This window comes from Dendrobates tinctorius, unplaced genomic scaffold, assembly GCF_039654945.1.
Source record: "Dendrobates tinctorius isolate UK_male_01 unplaced genomic scaffold, ASM3965494v1 ptg000060l, whole genome shotgun sequence".
Classification (NCBI taxonomy): Eukaryota; Metazoa; Chordata; class Amphibia; order Anura; family Dendrobatidae; genus Dendrobates; species Dendrobates tinctorius.
In genome coordinates, this window is record NW_027361728.1 from 5,546,867 (window position 1) to 5,567,175 (window position 20,309).

At 43.2% G+C, this 20,309-nt stretch overlaps 1 protein-coding gene across 1 annotated transcript in view; it reads right to left on the bottom strand.

The window, feature by feature from the left end:
• Positions 1–20,309, bottom strand: part of LOC141092478 (probable cation-transporting ATPase 13A4) — a 349,711-nt gene that overhangs the window by 230,592 nt on the left and 98,810 nt on the right. The window lies entirely within an intron of this gene.

The window sequence follows — 20,309 nt, forward strand, 5'->3', positions numbered from 1 at the left end:
CACTGCAATTGAAACACCTGCCTACGTCAGAATTGGAGGACAAAGAGGGTGCTGCTTTTTGTGGGTGCAGGGATATGTGAGAACAATCTTTTTTAAGCCTATACGAAGAGTACCAGGAAGAGGGAGATTAATACTATACTAGAGCAAGGATGGACGTATTATTACAGTATTGGGGGCATTAGGAACATTATTAGTGTATAGCACCAATTGGCAGGCAATATCACTGTATGGGGCCAACTGGGGCACATTATTATTATACGAGGTCAATTGGTGGGACATTATTACAATATAGTTCCAATTTGGGATATTATTTCTATATGGGACCAATAGGAGAGCAATTATACTATATGGGGCCAATGGGGGGAAATTATTATTGTATAGGGTCAATTGGGGACATAGTTACTTCATGCGAATGATTGAGGAACACTATGTATATACAGTTGTGGCCAAAAGTATTGACACCCCTGCAATTTTGTCAGATAATACTAAGTTTCTTCCTGAAAATGATTGCAAACACAAATTCTTTGGTATTATCTTCATTTAATTTGTCTTAAATGAAAAAACACAAAAAGAATTGTCCTAAAGCCAAATTGGATATAATTCCACACCAAATATAAAAAAGAGGGTGGACAAAAGTATTGGCACTGTTCGAAAAATCATGTGATGCTTCTCTAATTTGTGTAATTAACAGCACCTGTAACTTACCTGTGGCACCTAACAGGTGTTGGCAATAACTAAATCACACTTGCAGCCAGTTGACATGGATTAAAGTTGACTCAACCTCTGTCCTGTGTCCTTGTGTGTACCACATTGAGTATGGAGAAAAGAAAGAAGACCAAAGAACTGTCTGAGGACTTGACAAATCAAATTGTGAGGAAGCATGAGCAATCTCAAGGCTGCAAGTCCATCTCCAAAGACCTGAATGTTCCTGTGTCTACCATGCGCAGTGTCATCAAGAAGTGTAAAGCCCATGGCACTGTGGCTAACCTCCCTAGATGTGGACGGAAAAGAAAAATTGACAAGAGATTTCAATGCAAGATTGTGCGGATGTTGGATAAAGAACCTCGACTAACATCCACACAAGTTCAAGCTGCCCTGCAGTCCGAGGGTACAATAGTGTCAACCCGTACTATCCGTCGGCATCTGAATGAAAAGGGACTGTATGGTAGGAGACACAGGAAGACCCCACTTCTTACCCCGAGACATAAAAAAGGCAGGCTGGAGTGTGCCAAAACTTACCTGAAAAAGCCTAAAACATTTTGGAAGAATGTTCTCTGGTCAGATGAGACAAAAGTAGAGCTTTTTGGGCAAAGGCATCAACATATAGTTTACAGGAGAAAAAAAGAGACATTCAAAGAAAAGAACACGGTCCCTACAGTCAAACATGGCGGAGGTTCCCTGATGTTTTGGGGTTGCTTTGCTGCCTCTGGCACTGGACTGCTTGACCGTGTGCATGGCATTATGAAGTCTGAAGACTACCAACAAATTTTGCAGCATAATGTAGGGCCCAGTGTGAGAAAGCTGGGTCTCCCTCAGAGGTCATGGGTCTTCCAGCAGGACAAAGACCCAAAACACACTTCAAAAAGCACTAGAAAATGGTTTGAGAGAAAGCACTGGAGACTTCTAAGGTGGCCAGCAATGAGTCCAGACCTGAATCCCATAGAACACCTGTGGAGAGATCTAAAAATGGCAGTTTGGAGAAGGCACCCTTCTAATATCAGGGACCTGGAGCAGTTTGCCAAAGAAGAATGGTCTAAAATTCCAGCAGAGCATTGTAAGAAACTCATTGATGGTTACCGGAAGCGGTTGGTCGCAGTTATTTTGGCTAAAGGTTGTGCAACCAAGTATTAGGCTAAGGGTGCCAATACTTTTGTCTGGCCCATTTTTGGAGTTGTGTGACATGATCAATGTTTTGCTTTTTTGCTTCATTCTCTTTTGTGTTTTTTCATTTAAGACAAATTAAATGAATTTAATAATACCAAAGAATTTGTATTTGCAATCATTTGCAGGAAGAAACTGAGTATTATCTGACAGAATTGCAGGGGTGTCAATACTTTTGGCCACAACTGTATAGTATAGGTGACACTATTGCTCTACAATGAGGGTGTTAGGAAAGGCGGAACGCACTAAACAAAAATAAATAATAAAGTGCGTTCGCCGCTCAGGGTCCACCGTGCAGTAGATGTTACACCGCTGCTAGGTAACGACAGACAAGCAATATGGCGGTATAATGCACACCCGACTTCACCCAAAGTGCGCAAAGCGGGCTCTGTTCACACACAGAGGCGCCGCAACATAAACATACGAGAACGCTGAGCCTGTTAGTGTCACAGACAACAGGGAAATGCACAAACGGTATCTGGTCACAGGAGCAGTACCGAAGGCAGAGGAGCTGCATCCGTCTAGACCTACCATGTGTGCGGCGTCGCTACTGCGGACGTCAAGGAGGGCTGCAACTGCAGAGCAGTGTAGGGCACGGCTGCTAGTCGACAAAGCTAGGAAGCAGGCGCAATGTCGGATGCTAGAGTAGAGGTGCGGTGTGCACAGTGGCCTAAGGCTTGCCACTGACTGGCGCTGACTGCTGCACTAATTCCCTATCCACATGCGTAATATCAGAGGGAAGGGGTTTCAAATGAGTCAGTCACCAGAGTCATACATCCGTCACCATTCACACATTAGCTTGAAAAGTCTATACTAGCGAATGGCCGAATGGTCATCCGCACTTTTTATAGCAGTGCGGGACCTTGCAGATCTCTGAGATGGACCAATGAGATCTGGAGCAGGACCTGGGCACATGACTCCCGATCTCCAATGGGAGATCGCATCGTGCCATGCCCAGTAGGAGCACAGAGGAACTTAGTCTCTGGAGTGGTCTGCTGCAAAGTAATCTTCTCTGCAGTAGATAGACAGCAGGAGACCGCAGAATGTGAGGCTCTGGATTCCTGCAGAGCAGACGCAGAACCCAGACGCCTAACATTGGGTCATTGATAATATTCCCCATTGTGGTCCAAACAATATTTTAAGCCATTTCAACTGTATCTAGGTATAAGAGGTGTATGCAATAACTATATTGGTGCCACTGCTGTATTTGAGTGTAAAGACAGATATTAGTACTTTGTGGGGGCATAAAGGGGACTTTTACTAATTTATGGGTGCCACATAAGGGGACAATTAGAAACATCATCTGTCAGTCACTGGATTTACTTGTACTATATACTCTTACACTGTCCACAGAGCTCCTGTGTATATCTATTACTAGTGTATATATTAATGTTAGCACAGCAATTTTTGTTAATGATAAGAGTGGTGATATTATTTGGTCAGTATGTCGTGGTAATATGTGGCTTGGCCATCGTGTGGCAGTATTTATCCATCTTATGTGGTATTATTGGAATATTGCTCACTGTATAGTCAATTTTGCTCAGTAACAGCATGGTAGTTATATTCAGACTTTATATGGTAATAATAATATATGATCATGTTGTGGCGTTATTTCTTTTTTATGCAGTGTTATTGGAATATTAGATTTGGTATACCAATATAGTGATACCATTTGCTATTTGGTAACTGTATTACTATTATTTAGAAATATTACTTACAAAATAATCTTATTACTGCATTTCTGGAGATCTACAGTATATGTTTTATCTGTAACTTTTTTTACTTTTACTCGTTAGTGACTGAACCAATTTTGACCTTTATGACGAAGCCAATTTTTTTTTTTAAATCTGACCATTGTCACTTCATGTGGTAATATCTATGGAACACTTCAACATATTTGAGAAAATCTAATATTATTGTTTTCGTCACACATTGTACTTTATGATTGTGGTAAATTTAGTTGGATATGTTTTGTTTTTATTTGTAAAAATATTGGAAATTTGGTGAAAATTTTGAAAAATTAGCAATTTTCAAACTTTCAATTTTTATATTCTTGTCAGTTAGTCATGCTGTACAAAAAAATTAATGAATATCATTTTCCATATGTCTACTTCACATCTGCATCATTTTTTCAACATTGTCTTATTTTGTTAGGTTGTTAGAAGGGTTAAAAGTTGAGCAGCAATTTCTCATTTTTTCAATTCATTTGCAAAACCTGTTCTGCAAAACCTGCTTCTTTAGACAACTGTCTAAATATAAATTTGCTTTATTGTGCCTATAAATTGGAAACTCTCCAAATGTGATAACATCTTAAAACCCACACCCCTCAAATATTTAAAAACTATAAATATTTTTTTAAGACTTCAGATGCCATACAGAGAATTAAAACAAAGTGGAATGGAAAAAAAAAATAATTTTATTTTTTCCGTTAAAATGTTATTTTAGCCTCATTTTTTTCACTTTTACCAGGAATAGCTTGAGTAAATGGATGACAAAATTTGTTACCCACTTTCTTCTGACTGTGCTGATACCCCACAAGTGGTCAGAAAACTCTAATAGGACAAATGGTAGAGCTCAGAAGGGAAGGAGCAACATTTGAATTTTGGAACACAAATTTGGTTCAAATAGATTGAGAGCATCATGTCAGCTGCCGCCACCGCCATCAGGGGCTTATCTACAGCATTCTGTAATGCTGTAGATAAGCCCCTGATGTAACCTGAAAGATAAGAAAAACAAGTTAGATTATACTCACCTTGGTGTTCGGTCCGGTCCAATGGGTGTCGCGGTCTGGTCCGACACCTCCCATCTTCATAGGATGTCGTCCTCTTCTTCCCATCCTGTAGTGGATCAGGCACAGATGCACTGCTCTGCCCTGTTGAGGGCAGAGCAGAGTCCTGCAGTGCGCAGGTGATGGGAGAGGTCTGGCGCCTGCGCACTGTAGTATTCTGCTCTGCCCTCAACATGGCAGAGCAGTGCGCCTGCGCCGGAGCCACTACAGCGCAGGATTAAAAGGACGGCATCGTATGAAGATGGGAGGCGTCGGACTGGACCGCAACACCCATCGGACCGGACTGCCTCCTCCGCTGAGTATAATCTAATGTGTTTTTCTTATCTTTCAGGTTACATCGGGGGCTTATCTACAGCATTACAGAATGCTGTAGATAAGCCCCTGATGTCAGTGCCAGCAGCTGATAGGGAAAAAAAAAGGGTGACAGATTCCCTTTAATAAGATTCTTGGGAAGCAGAATGAACAAGTAGACAACAACACAAGAATAGGTCCTAATTTTATTTTTGCTCAATTTTTCGGGAGACACAAGGGAATAGACAGATTTAGTCTTCCTGTCAGTATGAATATAACAATACCATATTATTTTTTTTTTTAATGTTTTGCTTTTGTCACACACTAATACCCTTTTTTTAATAGAAAAAGATAATTTATTGTCATATTCTGAGAGCTGTAACTTTTTTATTTTTTCGTGAACAGAGCTGTATAAGGACTTTTTTTGCGCAATGAGCTGAAGATTCATTTTGTTATGATTTTTTGACAGCATTTTTTGATCACTTTTTCTTCAGATTTTTCAGACATCTAATATATAAAGCTCAAGTATGTGTATGTTTGTATGTATGTCCGGGATTGGCATCCGCACCGTCGCAGCTATAGCCACAAAATTTGGCACAGTCACACGTCTGGACCCCGAGAGTGTCCTAAGCTATGTTGTGAGGCAAAATTTTAATCCTGCGCGTTCCAATTCACCAAACAATTTTGCCCCTATCTACATAATGGGGAAAAAGTGTGTGTATCAAGCCCCTCCCCTCATTATGATGTAATAATGGTTGCCATGACAACGCTGATGTCATCATAGATTGCAAGCCCCGCCGCTCATTATGATGTCATAATGGTTGACTATGGGATGGAGGATGTGTGATGGGTATATGGGCACTGGACTATGGGATGGAGGATATGTATGACGGGTATATGGGCATGGGACTATGGGATGGAGGATATGTATGACGGGTATATGGGCATGGAACTATGGGATGGAGGATGTATGATGGGTATATGGGCACTCGACTATGGGATGGAGGATATGTATGATGGGTATATGGGCACGAACCTATGGGATCGTGGATATGTATGATGGGTATCTGGGCAGGGGACTATGGGATGGAGGATAATTATAATTTGCTATAACTAACCACAGTTAGCTACTATGCCCGGGCAGCGCCGGGCTCTTCAGCTAGTATATATATATATTAAACCTACAAAAGACAAAATGAAAAAACCCTGCTATAATTAAATAAGTAAAAAGCAAAAGTGCATTTAAAACATACAGAGTTCTTAGTAATACTGTATTTGATCAAACATAGCATAAAAGCCGTCCCAACATCGACAAGGTGACTCTGTGGTCGGGGCGGTCCTACACTGTCTAGTATTAATAAACTTATCATGTGTCAAAGTTGACATCTGTGTGAATAAGGGCAGACAAGGACCGGGTCCCAACCACTGGACACCAGTCAGGGTAAGCCTTTAAATACAATTTCCAGCTCAGGAGAGGGAGGCCACACCCCAGCTTGCACAGAATGCAAAAATACAAAGAAAATACACAAAAATTGAGCTTGGTTTTAGTTGATACACATGCAGCATATAAATGCATGTTCACATGGCCAAAAAGCATACAAAACCTACAAAAGACAAAATGAAAAAAACCCAGCTATAATTAAATAATTTTAATTTTCCATATGTCTACTTCTCATCTGAATCTTTTTTCAAACATTCCCTTATTTTGTTTGGTTGTTAGAAGGGTTAAAAGTTGAGCAGCAATTTCTCATTTTTTCAATTCATTTGCAAAACCTGCTTCTTGAGAGAACTATCTAAAGATAAATTTGCTTTAAGAGGCCTATATATTGGAAACTCTCCAAATGTGATAACATCTTAAAAAACGCACCCCTCAAATATTTCATAACTGTTGTCAGGAATTTTTTTAAGACTTCAGATGCCACACAGAGAATTAAAGCAAAGTGGAATGGAAAAAAATAAATTGTAATTTTTCCTTTAAAATGTTATTTTAGACTCATTTTTCACTTTTACAAGGAACAGCAGCACACAGGGGGAGGTAGGCATCGCACCACTTCAGGCAGGAAGAAGCAGTGTGGTGGCTGCAGACAGAAGGCGTGCATCCATTCCCTGTAATACCAACCTGACGGAAGTTGCCAGTCCAACTGTTAGGTCTTCCCGAGTCTGGTTATTTTTTAAAGACTCTGCCGATAACCCCAAACAGGCCATTGCAACACCTGTCATGCCAGCATCAGCAGGGGTAGCAAAACTACCAGCCTTATCACCACCAGCATGATCAGGCACATTGCAACCAAGCACCCGACTTTGTGGGCCCAACCCCAGGCTCCAGGAACAGTGTCTGTGGGTGACACCACTGGTTCTTCCACTGTTGTGCATGAAAGAAAATCCCCTGTACACGGTGCATGCAAAGATGCATCCTGCCCTGCACCTGCTGTTGCCCACAGTCAAATACCACCATCATCAAGCACGTCCACGTCCTTGTCCCAGCTCAGCCTACAGTTGTCCATACCCCAGTCATTGGAACGTAAGCGTAAATACGCAGCCAACGCCCCACAGGCCACAGTACTCAATTCTCATATTTCTTGTCTGCTTGTGGTCGAAATGTTGTCTTTTAGGCTCGTGGAGACGGAAGCTTTTAGCAACCTGATGGCGGTGGTCGTTCCAAGGTACTCGGTCCCCAGCCGCCACTATTTCTCCCGCTGTGCCATCCTGGCATTACACAAGCACATGTCCCACAACATTACCCGTGCCCTCAACAATGCAGTTACTGGGAAAGTACACCTAATCACGGACATGTGGACATGTGCTTGTGGCCAGGGATGTTACATCTCGCTGATGGCACACTGGGTTAACATAGTGGAAGCTGGGACCCAGTCAGACCTTGGGATGGATCATGTCCTCCCGACGCCAAGGATTGCGAGCTCTATGTCAATCAGGGTTGCTCCCACTGTGTACAGCTCCTGCACCTCCTCATCCTCCTCCTCTTCAACCTCCATGTCCGAAAGGATCAATTCAGTCACAATCTGGAAGCACTGTAGCACTGCCAAAGCAAAGCGGCAATAGGCTGTGCTGAAGCTAATTTGCTTAGGTGACAATCCGCACAATGCTGAAGAGTTGTTGACAGCTCTGAAAGAGAAGGCAGATGTGTGTCTAACACCGCTGAATCTCCAGCCAGGTTTGGTTGTGTGTGACAATGGCAGGAACCTGGTGGCGGCTCTGAGGCGAGGCGAACTGACACATATACCATGCATGGCCCATGTGCTGAACCTCATTGTTCAATGTTTTCTAAAAACCTGGAGTTGCCAGATCTGCTGGTTAAAGTACTATGCCTGTGTGCACATTTAAGAAAGTCAGCTACAGGTTCCGCCACCCTTGCCGTGCTTCAGCAGCGTTTGCAGATTCCGGCTCACCGACTGTTGTGTGATGTCCCCACACATTGGAACTCTACACTACATATGTTGGAAAGGATTTGTGAGCAGAAGAGGGCAATTGTTGAATACCAGCATCAACAAGTCCGTCGTGTTTCAGGTTTGACACCCCACAAAAGATCTCAGGAGTGGACATGTATGTCAGACATATCTGGCATCCTCCAAAACTTTGAGGAGTCCACCAAGATGGTGAGCGGCGATGATGCCATTATTAGCATCACTGTCCCACTCATCTGCATTCTGAAAAGCTGTCTGCTCACAATGAAAGAGGATGCATTGCAGTCGGAGCACGAGGACATAGGTCAAGGAACCATACAGGGTGATTACACACAACCCAGCCTCATGTCATACCAACGTGAATTGGTTGACAATGAGAAAGAGGAGGAGGAAGAACAGAAGCTATTTTCATGAGATATAGATGGGACTACAACCACAACTGTCATACCTTCTGTTCAGCATGGATGGCCTGAGGACAGAGAAGAAGAAGAAGAGGAGGAGGACACCTTGGTCAGTCGTCCTGTTGGTGAGGACAGGGAAGGCTTGCCTGTTACTAGTCTGGCATGCATGGCTGACTTTGTTACACTGCCTTTCCCCTTGACCCTTGTATTGTCAAAATATTGGGTAACAGTCATTACTGACTAGTGACACTTTTAGACCCATGCTACAAGGATAACTTTCAATCTCTTGTTCCAGAGGCAGACAGGTGTACCAAAATGGTGCAGTACCATAGGGCCATTGTTGCAGAGTTATTAAAAAAATTCCCTTCTCAAAACACAGGCGGCAGAGATAACATTTCATTGGCCAACCAAGCAGGACAAGCGACACAGACAGAAGTCCACTCCAGCAGTTTTCAAAGACCCTCCCATCACCCATGCACTGAAGCACGGGGTAATCTTACAAGGAATGCAATCTTTTCTAAGATGCTGAAGGAGTACCTTGCTGACCATATCAACGTCCTTCGTGATTCCTCTGTGCCTTTTAATTATTGGGTATTCAAGCTGGACATGTGACATGAGCTGGCTCTCTACACTTTGGAGGTCCTGGCCTGCCCTGCCGCTATCGGTTTGTTCGAGCTGGTTTTTAGTGCTGCTGGTGGCATTATCTCAGATAAGCACATTCACCTTTCTATGGAAAATGCAGACAGGCTGACTCTTATAAAGATGAACAAGGGATGGATTGGGCTTGACTTCGCGACACCACCAAATGATGACAGCAAAGCATAAACTCCAATGTAGTGTTTTTTTGTGAGGTGTATTCACATGCACCTCTTCATAACCAAACATGGAATATACGCTTCGTGTTTTTTCCTATTTGGTGTCCTCCTCCTTCTCTTCATCCTCACTGTCCACCACCACTTGAACACCAGGGTGAATGGATTCAATCATACTCCGGCCTTCTATGTGCAAGGGTGTTATGATGGCTGTCACCAAAATTTAAAAAATATTTACACCCGAGAGGGGAAATGTTTGCCAGCCCATACACTAAATGTATGGGCATTCTAAGTCTAGGAGACCCGCACTGAGAAATTGGGCCTATTAGTGAATCAGGCCTTCCTCCAAGTCTCATCATCCACTGCCACTGGATCAAAAGTGTTTGTGTTCCATGCAGCTACAGCTAGTGTTAAATTAGTAAAAAGGGTGGGTGTTTAGACTGTGCATCAAAGGTTGAGGTGTATCCCACAGGGGAAATGTTTGCCAGGCTATACACTTAGTGTATGGGCATTCCAAGTCTAGGAAACCCGCTCCTTTAAATTGGGCATAGTTTTAAATCAGGCCTTCCTCCACGTCTCATCATCTGCCGCCACTAGATCGCCAGCATTACAGTGTTCCATGCTGCTACATCCATGGTCGAATTCCGAACAAGGGCGAGTGGTTTTGCTGGGTGTAAAATACTTGTTATGGAAAAGGTTTAGGTGTACCACACAAGGGAAAATATTTGACAGCCAACACACTTAGTGAACGGGCATTACAAGTCTAGGAGATGCTCCTTTTTAATGGGACATTTTTTGCTAAGAGGCCCTCCTTACATGTTTCTGCCAAGGTGGGATTGAGGTAATTGGGGTGCATATGAGTTGGTAGCAGGGAAGTCCTTGCAGTTTATGCAAAAGAAGACAGAATGGGAGTACAAGATGAATAATGTGAAGTGGATTTTCCTGTGCCCATCCAGTATGTGATTTCAAAGGCATATTGGGGTGCAGATAACTTGGCAGCAGGGCAGGCCTTGCAGACAATGCATAAGAAAATAGTTTGGGATTATGAAATCAATAATGTGAAGTGGATTTTCCAGTGAACATCCAGTATGTGGCTTGAAAAGCTTATTGGGGTGCATGTAACTTTTGGGCAGGCCAGTCCTTACATTCAATGCAATAATTTTTCAGGAAGCCCTCCTGTACCTCTCGTGAAAGGGGTCTTGTGGTGCGTTGTAATTCTTGGCAGCCAATCCTCTCAATGCCTAGGCAATAACAGTTTAGGAGACCTGCTGATTAATAATGGCCCTTTAAGAAGATTAATGCTGCCTGATGCCCCTGTAAAAATAGGCTCTGTGACTTTAAGTCCAGCCTTCATAAATGAAACAAGATGTGTCTGCTTATGTGTTACACACCACATGTCCAGCTAGGGTTGTTAAATGTTACAATGACATTTCCCAGTGAATGCATTTGTATTGGTTGAAAGCAACGTTAAAATTGAAAAACGCTTCAAAAACGCTGTGTCTGAACATAGCCCAACTGGGGTAGAAACATTTTGGTCTGGGGTTAATTATTTTGCCTTATATACAAGTCATTAACCTGAAAAGGATGTACCTTAACATATTTCCCAGAAAAATCCGTTTTGGTTTCGTTTTGGTATGTTTTTTTGGTGCACCGTTAAAAATGGCATGAAACTCTGAAAAAATTGTTTAAAGCTGTGAACTAGGAGTCAGGAATGCTTCCAGAGGCGATCCCCATGATGTCCCCGTGTCATTTGAGCAGTGTTTCCATAATTTTCAGTCGTTTTTAGACCATTAAAGGACACAGGGAGGGATCGTGGTAAAAATGCTCGGGTCTCCCATTGACTTACATTGGGCTCGTTGTTCTGTCCGAGTACCCGAGTATTCCAATTTTTTCGACCCTAGCAGTGAGCACCCGAGCATTTTAGGGCTCGCCCATCACTAATATGTATGTTTTATATGTTTTTTACTTTTACTCGTTAATGAATGAACCAATCTTGACCTTTATGACGAAGCCAAATTTTTTAAATCTGATCAGTGTCAGTTCATGTGGTAATAAATCTGGAATGCTACTATGTATTCCAGAGAATCTAATATTATTGATTTCGTCACACAATTTACTTTGTGATTGTGGTAAATTTAGGTGGATATGTTTTGTGTTTATTTGTAAAAATATTGGAAATTTGGTGAAAATTTTGAAATCTTCAAACTTTCAAATTTTTTATTCTTGTCAGTTAGTCATGCAGTAGAAAATCATCAATAAATATCATTTTCCATGTGTCTACTTCACAAATGCATCATTTTTCAAACATTGTCTTATTATGTTAGGATGTTAGAAGGGTTAAAAGTTGAGCAGCAATTTCTCATTTTTTCAATTCATTTGCAAAACCTGTTTCTTTAGGGAACTATCTAAATTTAAATTTGCTTTATTGGCCCTTTATATTGGAAACTCTCCAAATGTGATAACATCTTAAAACCCGCACCCCTCAAATATTTCAAAACTGTTGTAAAGAATTTTTTTAAGACTTCACATGCCACACAGAGAATTAAAGCAAAGTGGAATATAAAAAAAAATTGTAATTTTTCCTTTAAAATGTTACTTTAGCCTCTTTTTTTCCCACTTTTACAAGGAATAACATGAGTAAATGGACCTCACAATTTGTTACCCACTTTCTTCTGACTGTGCTGATACCCCACATGTGGTCAGAAACTTCTAATTGGGCAAATGGCAGAGCTCAGAAGGGAAGGAGCACTATGGGAATTTTGGAACACAAATTTGGCTGAAATAGATTGAGGGCATCATGTCACATGTGCAGCGGCCCTAAGGTCCCTAAAGAGCAGAAAACCCAAACAGGTGACCCCATTTTGGAAACTATACCCCCAAGAATTTTAATCTGGGGGTATAGTGAGCATTTTGAACTCCCAGTTACTAAACAGAATTTGATAACATTAGCTTATCATATTGAAAATGTGCACTTTTATTCTCGAAAATGTTGCTTTATCACTAAACTTCTTTCACTTTTGCAAGAGGAAACCAGAAAAAGTGCCATAGGCGCTTCACAGAACTTTTTAAAATTATATGTGAAAACGAAAATTATGTTTTTTCCAATAACATGTTATTTTTGCACCCAAATTTTAATTTTGACAATGGATAATAGAAGCAAACAGACTTCATAATTTCCTGTGCAACTTCATCTGAATATATAACTACCCCGTATATTGTAAAAAATTGCTGTTTGGGCACATGGCAGGGTTCAGAAATGCAAGAATGATTTGAAATCTGATTTTTGTAGCATAAGGTTTTCAGAAATTAATTGTGAATGCCGTGAATGCCATGACGTATTTGCTGACCTCCTGACATAACAAAGCAGCAGAAACTCCCCAAAACTTTCTCCACTTTGTTAAACTAGACCGTTCAAGTAATTCTGTTTATGTGTGGGATAAGTTACATTTTTTATTGGTAACATTATGGGGTACATCATTTCTGCAAGCTTTCAGTATAAGACTGGGATCATATTTTTGTGTTCTTTGCTGAGAACATACGTCAGGGTTTCATTGTAAATCCCACAAAATTGGAATTCAGACGAAACACTTGATGGAACCACTTACTATAATAAAGCTAATACAGACACATTGGAAACTGTTTTGCGTCTGTTCTGGTGGTATCCATCTTTTTAGGTATGCATAGAACTGTGGTCGCCCACACTTGTGCTCTAAAATCGCCTAAAATAATGCGTCACCACTGGAACAAAAACCAAAGTGTCCCCATCTTCCTCATTGTGAGTGGTTCCATTGAGGATATTGTCTGAATTGTGTTGTTTTGGGATTTACACTGAAACCTCGAAGTAAGCATACAGGGGAGAGCACGGGATAAATGTGTTCGATCTGATAGATGCTACTGGGCAGGTGCTGGTGGCGCCACCTTGGAGAAAGCAATATTTTTTCTTTCTGTTGCAAGATGGCGTTGCCGGTGCTTGTGCCGGCTCCATTTTGTGACAGATTTCTTTTCTTATGAGTTTATTTATACCAGCAATTAAAATAATTAAATGCACATTATAGATGTGATCAAGCTGCAGCGCAGGCGCCGCTGGCTCCTGCCTGCTGAATGTGTTTTTTCTCAACATATATAAAATTCATTATGTAAAATAGGGAGCAGGTCACTCAGGAATCAAAGACCTGCCAGAAGCCATACAGCTGTATAGCTAAGCAGAGCACCACATGAAGACCCCCTGCACAGCCCCCACCCCCCCCAGACCATGAGCATATCATTAACTGAAAACAGAAAATAAAGATTGAACAACAACCACGGAATTCATCAACATTACAAATGTATCATTTTAATCAGTATAATGGCCCCAACCTGACACTGTCTGTACGTTACTCTACACAATCCTGCTGACAGGTTCCCTTTAATCAGATTCTTGGGAGGCTGAATGAACAAATAGACAACAACACAAAAATAGGTCCTAATTTTATTTTTGCTCAATTTTCCATGAGGTACTAGGGAATAGACAGATTTATTCTTCCTTTCAGTATGAACAGTACCAGATTAATATTTTTTTAATGTTTTGCTTCTGTCACACACTAATAATGCCTTTTTTTTAAAAAGAAAAAAAATAATTCATTGTCATATTCTGAGAGCTGTACCTTTTTTATTTTTTGGTGAACGGTGCTGTATGAGGACTTATTTTTTGCGCAACTAGTTGAAGATTATTTTGTTATGATTTTGGGACAGATAGCATTTTTGATCACTTTTTGTTCATATTTTTCAGACATATATACAGTGCCTTGTGAAAGTATTCGGCCCCCTGGAAATTTTCAACCTTTTCCCACATATCATGCTTCAAACATAAAGATACCAAATGTAAATTTTTTGTGAAGAATCAACAAGTGGGACACAGTTGTGAAGTTGAACGAAATTTATTGGTTATGTGGGAGAAGGATGAAAAGTTCTAGGGGGCCGAATACTTTCGCAAGGCACTGTATATATTGTAGGGGTTGTACTCCCTTGGGTGCATCATGAAGAAGACAGGAGACTTGCTCCATTAGAAGTTCTTGTGGGTTCATGTGCCATCTCTGTCTCTTCAGATGATTTGACCATTACCAATTTCATCCCCTGAAGGAGGTCAGTCAGGGGCGCAGCCATCATGGCGAAGTTCGGGATGAATTATCCCATGATCCCCAGGAAAGATCTTACTTTCTTTTTTGACAATGGTCTTGGCCATTTGAGGTTTGATATTGCCTCTACCCATTTCATATTCCAGGTATTTGGCTTCTTCTTTCCCCAAGGCACATTTCTTGGGTTGATTGAAAACCCCACCTTTCTTATAGCATCAAACACCACTTGGACCATTTCCAGATGACTCTTCCAGTCTTGGCTGAAGATAACAATATCATTCAGGTATGCCACATAATATTGCTTATGGAGTGAAAGGATCCTATACATAGCTCTCTGGAAGGTCGCCGGGGCCCCTACAGTCCAAACGGCATCCGGACATACTGGAAGCATCCATCCGGCGTAGAAAACACCTGTGCCATGGGGATCTGCCAAAATCACTTTGTCAAATCCAAAGAGGTTATGTACCTTGCGGGCCCAAGTCTATTGATCAGCTCATCGACGCGTGGAATGGGATAAGCCTCAATCTTGGAGACCTCATTCAACTTTCGATAGTCATTGCAGAACCTCCATTCACCATCGGGCTTCGAAACCAGAACTATCAAGCTCGACCAACAGCTCTTGGACTCCTCTAAGTCCCTGAGTTTCAACATATGCTCCAACTCATTGGAGATCACTTCTTGATGGGCCTCCAGAATCCGACAAGGCTTCACATTTGCCCGCACATGTGGCTCCATCAGAACTTCGTGTTCTATGACCTTTGTGCACCCCGGCAATTCCAAGAACAGGTCTCTGTTCTTCTGGAGCAACTTCCGTCACTGCTTTTATGGGCCTTCGACAGCGTCTCCACTATGGCGACATCCACTTGTGCCTGGAGGAGATGTCCTTTTGCAATAGGAATCACCTTCGCAATCCTCTGCCGCATCAGTGCCATGTGTTCAATGACGCTTCTGTGGGGTGTGACTTTGGCTTCCCAGGTTTCCTTGGCTATATCCTGGAGGCCTCGCGGATGTCAGCCATACAGAAGTTCGAATGGCAAGAAACTAGGGATGAGCGAGCATATTCGTGGGTATTCGGTACTTGGCGAGTAATGCGGTACTCGAAACATAGCGAGTATTTCACTACTCGCCTCGCTATTCGGTTCTCCCGCCCAGCAGTTGCCAATCACAGTAATGGCTCACCCTTCTTGGTTGTGGACGGCATTACTATGATTGGCTGGCTGCCCAGGGTCCTATGAGTAATCAATCATAGCCTGGCACTAAGCCCTGGCTGCCAACGCCATTTTCTGCACATTGTATGCAGAACACACAATAGGGAGAGTGTGAGCAGCTGCTAGGGAGAGTGTTGTTTTTTGGCTCAAATCAGCCATAAATCCTCTGTGAAACCCAAAAGCTCTTTTCAGAGCTGAGAGTATAAGGTCAGGGACCCAGTAGTGACTGTTTTCCCAGCTTTTTTTTAGGTCACATTTACCCCTGCAGGGCAAGGTTTTTTGTGCTGCTGCCGTGCTGCATTCACAGAGAATAGCACACACGGTACTGCACAAATGACACGCAGCCAGCACCGCTGTCTTGTGTCATGTCTGGGGTGTGTATTCTTGCCATAAACCTCAGGGCAGCTTTTTTGTGCTGCTGCCGCGCTGCGTTCACATAATCACAGCAAATAGTACGCTCGCACGGTAATGCACAACTGACACGCAGCCAGCATCGCTGTCTTGTGTGGTGACTGGGGTGCGTAATCTCACCTTAAACCTCAGGGCAATTTTTTAGTGGCAGCACCGCTGTCTTGTGTGGTGACTGGGGTGCATAATCTCACCTTAAACCTCAGGGCAATTTTTTTCTGCTGTTGCGGTACTGTTTGTAAAACACAAAGCAGTACTAGGCTGTAGTGCTACCTTACACAAAGCACAAACTGCTCCTTGTTCCCCAATATCTGCATTTGAACATCTGCAACTATCGCAGAAAAATCCAAAATTCCTATGTAACACCCCTTTAGGGCTACCACTGTACCCTGGATGTTATGGAGGGTCTCACCTCTTTTGTACGCAGTGCCTCACCAGAATCTTGATTGGAGCTCTGTCTCTGGGCTGCAGAAGGACAGTTATCTTCTGCCAGGGGCTGATTTGGGAAACCCCTGCCACAGCTCGGTACACACTCAGGAAGCAGGAGTAAAACAGTTTAACAGATTTATTGCTATGAAGCAGAATTAAAATGGATTTACAGGAATAAACATACAATGTGATTAACTGTGCTCTATAAAAGTCATATATAGTGTTGAGCGACTTTTGTTTTTTTAGGGTCGAGTTTCGTTTCATGAAACCCGACTTTGTCGGGTCGAGCAAAATCGGCCGACTATAGGGAAAAGTCGGGGTCGTCCCGAAACACAAAACCCAATGTAAGTCAATGGAGAATTAAAGTCGGCAGTGAGAGGAGGACAGGAAACACACCAACAGTGCCCATTTGAATGCCAAAAGCATAAATTCTTGTTACTGAAGCTTGCCAGCCTTAATTAACTTCATAATACTAGTTACGCACTGAAAAATGGGGGTTATTTGGCTACAGTTGTGGGGGGGCTGGCTCCAGGTTTTCGTGGGCCCAGGGCTAAAGAGCGCCCCTTTAACACATACAATAACTCATGATGCTCCGATACGGCAGAGAAATAGCAGTATAGTACAATGAAAAATACTTCACTTCTTACATCTCATGACTGATATCCATTTTAAATTCTCCAATACCTCCAAAAACGGACAGTATATAACTCCATACAGTATTATGGCCAGCGCTTAGTGCGCTATACAGAGTAATGGGGCCCATATATTTCTCCATACGGAATCATTATTCCCATATAATGTTTCAAACCGTATATGATGAGCTCCACATACTGCTACAGTATATGTTGGTCCCAATGGATGAAGCTCCACTGTCTTATGGGCCCAAATAATGCTCCATATATAATGGGCCCCATTTCTACTGCTCTAGTGTATAATGGGCCCTGTAAATGCTGCTCCAGTGTCTGATGTCCACCTTTGGAATGCTCCAGTGTATGGTGGGCCCCATATATCATTCACCAGAGTATAGTGCTCCCCAAAAATTGCTGTCCCAACATTGAAAACAATTACATAAGTCTCCTTGCTAGGGAATCCCTGCACTACTCTGAACTCCTTGTCGTCCCCATCTTCCATCTCACTGCACTTGGCTGTTTAGGCCCTCCCACCGGCAGAGACACTTTTGCGTACTATGCGGTGCCCTGCGCCAGTGCCATCACCCATGAGTATGCCCCCCCACCTGCTCAAGGAACCTGCACTTTCATCTGCACCTTCCTCTTTGTCACCGTGTAAGGTGGTATAGTATGCGGGAAGGGGAACCTGAGTTTCCTCTGGGTCAGATTCTGGCTGTGTAGAGTGCAAGGGGAATGTAGTGGTCTGGGTCAATGTACCAGCAGCATCATCCAGCAGTGGCTGGGCCTCAGTGCACTTGTGGCGTCCCCAAGAGTACGGTCGCCACTGTGGCATTGCCTTCCTCCTAGGGAGTGTGTTGTCAAGCTTGGGAGCAACGAAGGATCTCTCTAGCAGTGAAACCAACACACAACACATTTCCCACTCCAGGCCAGCAGGGAGACCTCTGAACCTGAGTGCTGAGGAGCTGCTCTCTGTGGTCGGGAGGAGGTAAGTTTGGGCACTCTGTGCAGGGAAGGGGAAGTGTGTGGACGTGAGAAGGGGAGTTGGAGGATGAGCAGAGTTAAGGCTCACTCCTAGCTGGAGCGCATGGTCCGGATTCCGGTCTCCGAGTTTGTAGGGACACTGACGTACCTGCAGCAGAAACCGGGGGAAGTAGCAGCTATAAATGCTCTGTACCCAACTAAGGCTCGGAGGCCCCAGCATCGACGTGTGCGAGGCAGAAGGAAAAGGCTACAGCTGTCTGCCATACAAGTAAAGTCTGAGGAACATCTGTTAGACAGGAGGCGCTTCAGTGAACCACGGTCCTGTGAGTGCTTCCCCCACAAGCACTAAAAAGGAGACGTTCAGGAAGGTACATGTTGGCAGAGTGTTGGAAGGGAGCTTTCCATTCTGGTCCCGGAGGTTGGCAGAGGTCCTGACCCGGAGGACACAGCACGGAGGCAGGCATCTGTGTAACCTGCAGACTTTGAGTAAAGCTTTGGAACTGCACGCTCTGGTGTCCTACAGTTATTCCAGCACCGCTACATCTGGGTACCAGCACCTACACCACCTGTGCCTTTCCCCCATCACTACATCTCCACTTCCCTGGGACTCCAGCTCCACCTGTGGGGAGCTTCACCATCTTTGCTGCACAACACCATCAGTCCCAGAGGATCTGCATGCAGCGTCGGCCTAACATCTATGCTGCCGAACACCACAGGTGGCGTCAAACTATCTATATAAACTCTTTACCATTATACCACGCCATTTACATGGGCGCCCAGGGCCACCGCCCGGGTCACTGCTGCTGTGACACATCCCACTGACACTGGCCCGGTACCGAGTACCCCACAGCCCTGGGAGGGCGACCCATATGCCGACTGCTGATCGGGTGGCGTTATTCCCACGAATCTCCAAACAGCGTCCCTGAAGGCAAAGCTTTTGGTTTCCGGGGGCAGTATGATTGCAAAGCTGAACCTTAAAGGAATGTCCAAAAGGGCGCCACCAGGAGTGGAGCCTGTGGCTTAATTGGACTGCACCCGGGAAACCACTACAATACAAGCTACAGAAAAGATGGACAGATTGCAAGCTTTGTCGATTCTGTGTGTGGTGTGGTATGTCCGTTTGTAGTTGTGCTAGCGATTTCTCAGCTTTATTCCGTTAACGACCGAGACTCCGGCATGGCCCCGCGGTACGCGTCAAGCTTACTAGAGGGATACGCGAGGCTGTGGCACGTGAGATCGAGCAATAACAGGTCTAGCATTCCAGTACATGTCCGGGGCTGCATGCACGCTACACTGAAAGGACCAGCTTTTGTCGCTTACAGGTGCAGATAACCTGCTGAACTCCGTTAGTGATGGGGATCTGGGATTCAGATTATTCCCAGCGAATGATGATTTCCCAGTAAGTTCAGGTCAACTGCAATTCCGGAGTTAGGCCTAACCGTCATTCCTGAAAAAATTACGTGTCCAAACCACAGGTGCTGTAGCTTGCTTAACAGCTCGGCAGCCGTTCTCAGGCCCAGTATGGATTCAACAACATTGTAAAAAGTTGATAAAGGTTACAGTTTCACCGGATAACATGTATATATGTAGCCTAGTTTACACATTAAAAATATATGTCTATAGATCAGGAGGCAGACTCAGATGTTCTCAGGCCAAGTATGGATTTGACCAGATTGTACAAAGTTGAGAAAGGGTACTTTATCACTGGATAGCAGGTATATATAGCATAGTTTAAACATGTAAAATCTCCGTGTTCTCAGTATGGATTACACAGCAATCTAAAAAGTGGAAAAAAGGAAATGCATTTGAGGCGTACACAACTATATACTTTTGGTGTTATTTTTAAATCTTCATATATATTTCTGTCTCAGTAATACAGTCCAGCCTCTCCGCAATAGGAAATGAGATGCATACAATTAGTGACATAAAGGCTATTGATTGCAGA